The sequence below is a fragment of the Triturus cristatus genome, chromosome 12, assembly GCF_964204655.1.
Source record: "Triturus cristatus chromosome 12, aTriCri1.1, whole genome shotgun sequence".
Taxonomy (NCBI): Eukaryota; Metazoa; Chordata; class Amphibia; order Caudata; family Salamandridae; genus Triturus; species Triturus cristatus.
Window position 1 is genome coordinate 759857691 of NC_140595.1, and position 6000 is coordinate 759863690.

Below are 6000 nucleotides of genomic sequence, written 5' to 3' on the forward strand. Positions count from 1 at the left end.
TTAAATGGATTTATCCATAGACAATGAAAAAAGACTGAGCGGGCATTATTCAAAAGGTAGAACCACCTACAAAAGTGCATGATTAGAAAGCTGACCTTACACGTCAATTTGAAAACATCAGTTAACATATTTCATTATATACATGAACTTTCCAATTAAAACAAATCTTAGCAACTTCCCTACTATTGAGGGATTGAAAACTGATGTAGTGTCAGCATTCAGCATCCTATTCACCACTGTTGTCTAAAATGTTGTGTGTTTCAAATATTCAATTAAACTTTTCTTTCAATTTTTAAACCTTTGCCCGCCCCTTCTTGTACAATAGGTAAAAAACAAATCAAAAATATACAGTCTTGTAAATATTTTTCGACATCACTTCAAACATCAGTTGGACTCTACCTCCTGACCTCTCACTCAGATGATGGGTGTGCATAGTAGGGTGTGTGGAGGCATTGGCCTCTCTGCTGAGACCTCTCTCTGTAATGATAAGTGTCGCCGGGTATGTGGTAGGACTGAGGTAACCTTTCACACCTCTCTCTCAGATCATTGGGTGTGCGTAGTAGGGTGTGTGGAGGGACTGAGCCCTCTCCTGAGACCTCTCTTTGTAATGATGAGTGTGCATAGAAGGGTATGGAGAGGGACTGGCCTCCCCTTCAGACCTCTCTCTCAGAAGACAGGTGTGTGTAGTAGGATGTGGGGAGAGCCTCCCCTCTCCTTTCAGACCTCTCTATCAGATAATGAATGTGCATAGTAGGGTGTGTAGAGGGACTTGCTTCTCTGGTGAGACCTTTCTCTGCAACAATATATGTGTGTAGGAGGGTGTGGGATGGGACTGCCCTCTCCTTTTAGACTTCTCTCTCAGATGACAGGCATGCGTAGCAGGGTGTGTGGAAGGACTGGCCTCTTTACTGAGACCTCTCTCTGTAATGATAGGTGTGAATAGTAGGAAGTGAAGAGTGACTGGCTTCTCCTTTCAGACCACTCTCTCAGATGACAGGTGTGCATAGTAGGGTGTGGGGAGGGACTAGCCTCTCCTTTCAGACCTCTCTCTTTCTGTTGATGGGTGTGTATAGTAGGGGCTGTTGAGGGACTGCCTATCTTGTGAGACATCTCTCTGTAATAATGGGTGTGCATAATAGGGTGTGAAGAGGGACTGGCCTCTCCTTTCAGACCTCTCTCTCAAGTCCCAGGTGTGCATTGTGGGATGTGCGTAGGGAATTGCCCTCTCCTTTTAGAATTCTTTCTCAGATTACGGGGTGCATAGTAGGTTGTGTTGAGCGAGACTGGCTTCTATACAGAGGCCTCTCTTTATAATGATAGGAGGGTGTGTTGAGGGACTGGGCTCTTCTTTCAGATATCTCTCAGAGTGTGCATGTCTTTTGTAGGGTGTGGGGGGACTTCCTCTCCTTTCAGACATTTCTCTTAGATGACGGATGTGCATAGTAGGCTGTGCAGAGGGACTGGCCTCCTCACTGAGACCGCTCTCTGTAATGATTGGTGTGCTTAGTATGGTGCTAATAGTGACTAGCCTCTCCTTTCAAACCTCTCTCTCAGATGACAGGTGTGCATAGTAGGGTGTGAGGAGGGACTAGCCTCTCCTTTCAGACCTCTCTCAGATGATGGGTATGTGTAATAGGTTGTGGGTAGGTACTGCCCTCTCCTTTTAGAACTCTTACTCAGATGATGGTTTGCATAGTAGGGTGTGTTGAGAGAGACTGGCTTCTCTGCAGAGACCTCTCTTTATAATGATAGGTGTGCATTGGAGGGTATGTGGAGGGACTAGGCTCTCCTTTCCAATCTCTCTCAGCGGAGCGCATGTGCATAGTAGGATGTGAGGAGGGACTGCCTCTCCTTTCAGACCTTTCTCTTAGATGACAGGTGTGCATAGTAGATTGTGTGGAGGGATCGTATTTTAGGTCTTCTTGAATTGTTTATTATATTTTGGATTAAAGGAAGAGGGCCACCATTTTCATTTTTTTGTATCTGTTTACATTGGTTATAATCAGACATGCATGGATAAAGGGAATATACAATGAATATACACTACATCACAGACAGGCTATTTAGCACGCTATCATCATTTGCAATTTATACTTTGGAAGTTATTTCATTTATATGTTTTTTTAAATACATTCACCAAGTGGCTGATCACGTGTAGTGGGTTCGATAGAATTCTGGGGAGAAGCTGAGGCAAGCCCATCACAGAATGATTGGGAATGTTTAATAAACCTTGTTAAATACATGTCACACAATAACATGTTGAATCCATGCTGAATGACCATAGGGGTCATGTAGAACAAGATGTGTGTGATTTATCAACTTTGATGCAGATATATCTCACTATTCTGGGAGATGTATCTGGCACAGAGGTCTTCAAACTGTAGGGCGCGCCCCCCTGGAGGGGCGTGGATGTGTTCCCAGGGGGCCGAAAATGCCTCTGCAAGTACAGGTAAATGAAGATGGCCTGGAAGCGCAGCAATGTTTATTTGCTGCATTTCCAGGCTGTCTTTTTTTACTCTGAAGCCCTTGAAGTGAGATCAGAGTGTTGTGTGGCCGGAGGTCAGTGAGTGTGTTGCTGTGGGCTTGGCTGGGCAGTGTCTGGAGTCTTATCTCCGGCACGCCCGAGTTTTTTACAGGTCTTTAAAGACCATTTGCATATTTGCATACCTTTGCAAACTGGTTACCAAGGCGTAGTTTTTTTCTGGTTCCAGTACCCCTTGGGCCCCCACTCTGCCTGTTCCTTACATTTTTATTTTACATTTCCATTTACTAGTGTGAGAATTCATTTCATGAAAAGGAATATAAAGTAGGATTGCCAAAAGAAAAATGCCAGCTGTGTGTTGTTTAAAGAGTCTGCAAAGAACTCGTCTTGACAATAAACAGGGTTATAAATAAAAAAGTATGTATTCATTTGTAATGTGCCTTTTCTGTCTTTGTTCCCTTTAATTATCAGTCATGAATCAATCAGGCCATCCTTGAACACAATTTAAAGTGCTTTCTATTTATATTTATTTTCTGTTCGAAGTACGCACAGATAAGTGCTGAGAATACTGCTTTAGGTGACTGTTTATTTTAGTACCGTCTGCGACATCAGAATAATGAGCTGGCAACCCAAATAATAATAGTGGAAGTTTGGTGTAGGATCAGCACATTATTAATTTCCTCCACACTCGATCCCTGATTAATGTCATAATAGCAATAGTTTAACTTTTATCTGAAACCCTATGCCACCGTCAATAACATGCTGATTTACTTCAAGTGTTTGGGAATGCACCTTACATTCCGACAACTCACTCCTCATTCTCACCCTTCACTGTCACGCTCACCCTGCACTCACAGCGATCACTCTGCACTCACAATGCACTTGTGCTGTTCACCCTGTACTGCCCCCCACAGTCACACGAGCACACTACTCACCCTGCACTCTTGTGACACTTCACTCACCTGTCCCCATCACTGCTCAATCTGTAATCTCTCTCAAACAAGCCCATCACTAACCCTGCATTCATTTGCCCCATTTTGCACTTACATCTGCACCCAAAATCATATGGTCACCTCAAACAAACTGCAGTCACTCCTCTTACCCTACTCTCACACTGTGGCATTTCTCACCATGCATTCACATGGGCACTCCTGCCACCCACACAGTGCAGAGGGTTAATGTGCCTGCTACAAAGAATGTGCATCATGCAGATCACAGAACTGAGTGGGAGTAAACTATGAGTAGCGATATAAAAAAATGAAATGTTTGTCTGAAAAGTGCTTTAGAGAGATGAGGTGTATTGTTGGTGAGTGGTAGTGAGGGAATTCGTGGGAAAGGAGGAAATGGGGGAGGGGCGCCAAAAAAGACTGTTGCACCGTGTGTGACCAGTGCTAGGGCCAGCACGGGCTGGGAGTGTTAGCCCCCCGGAGTTCGGGTCTAGTTGCGCCCCTGGTGTGCTGGCAGAGTCAAAGAGGTTGCTAAAAATAATAAAAAGTTTAAGTGTTTTGTGTTTTCACAGTCTTGTAAGTTTGTATAAAATAATGCAATAACAGCTTAATTGGAAAATAAATGCAAGTTAAACTAACTGGTGATAAAGGCAATCTTTTAGGTTATGAAACCTCAGTTAGCGACTACCATCACTGCAGATATCTGTGTGTGTTAAAGCCGAGCAACACGTAATTGAACCCTAGTTGGTGCAGTGGAATTGTGACCTTTGTATTTATAGTCAGGGCCACTGGAATTATGCAATTGTGCGGTTTTGGCATTTTGAGCATTCTGATGGATTTCCCGCATTTGCCACATCATCCATCATCTGCTGCATTATTTGCAGATTTAAAAAAACAACTTGTTTCTAGCTGAAATGGTTCAAAAGTTACTAAAAATCAGCAACACATGTAACCTCGCAGTGGAAGGCCCTTTCTAAAGGCTTACTGGTCACCTTTCTGTTGCTTATTGCTATATGTGGTACTTATGAAGGGCAATAAAAGCCAGGACAGTGTTAACAAGTTTAAAAATTGCAATATAATGCAGTAATGCTATCACAGAATATGCAGCATTATGCAGCATAATTCGCCTTTGCTTGCTGCAGAATTTATTCAACCCTGCTGCATAATTTGACCTTTTCCTGTCGCATAATTCCAGTGGCCCAGTTTATAGACCTATGAGGTCCCAACCTGTGGCAGAAAGCACTGTGAATATGTAAGTCATTATTTTAAAACAGTATTTACATACTCTAAGCTAGGCTTCTGCAAAATGATGCAGTGATTGGGATAAAAACAAGTTCTTACAAAGTACATTTTATAGTAATCAAACTGCATCTAATGCAGACATTTTTGTAATTGTCTCCACTATTCTAGATCTCAGCTGATAACACCCTTACATTACATCTCAAAAAGAATAAATCTTTGCCACCATGAAGCTTTAAGCAGAACCACTGAAATTAATCAGCAGAAAAGGACCACATTATGCAGAAGGTTTGACTAAATTATGCAGCAAGAAAAGGTAAATTATGCGGCACAATGCGCCACATTTTTTGGTTAGCATTACTTCATTATTTTGTCATTTTAACTCAGGGTAACACTTTCAGGGGAATTATTTGAACTCAGTAGTACCAGTTTAACTGCCAAATAAAGCCATAAGCAACCACAAGATTACCAGTCAATCTTTGCAAACGGCCTACCACTGCTCCGGAACACTTTGTCACGCTTTCAGTAACTTTTGTTCAGTTTGAGTTAGAATCAAGTTTTTTGTTGTTGAAATATTTGCAGAGTTTTATATGGTGCTGGCTAGACCTGGAGGTATCAGAGTGCTTTACATGAGGATCAGCAAGTTACAAGTTACAAAAGAAACTTACAACAGTTACAGGAGCCAAGTATAACATAGGGAAAACAAACAGTGTTACACATTAACATGAGTTACTAGTGCATAGCATAACCAAGACACATGTCCAGAGAGGCAAAGAAGGGAGAGGGGTGAAGGTACAAAGGGGTAGGGAATGCTGATCGGGTCCGGCAGACTGGCAAGGGGAAAGTACTTCAGGGGATGGATTCGTCAGAGGGCCGGAGAGGAAAGGAGACACAGCGGAGAGACGAGGGCAACCATGTCCAATGTCCGGCTGGGTTGGTGATGGCTGAGGGGGTGAACCAGAGCCTAATCTCCTCTATAGCTGATAAAACAGCTCCACCAGGCAGAGGCCATGCTTGTTCGGGCTCCAAGGTCAGCAAAATCGATGGTCCATCAGAAGATCACGGACCAAAATCGCGGTAATTGGAGAGTTGAAGGGCCGCCGTCCAAATAACCTCAGGTGAGTCCAAAGGTCCAAAGAGGGGGTAGAACTCCAGGGATTTGATCCGGGAAGGTAATCTCTAGCCAGGGAGCTCCCGGCCGGAACTCCTCACATGTCGGCCATCTTGACCAAGGGAGCCTTCAGGTGCCAGGATGGTCTACTGCTAGAAGATCAAAAACGCCCGAGTTCCTGGGCATGACTGTGTGCCAGGGCCCAACCTCGGGGCACAGTG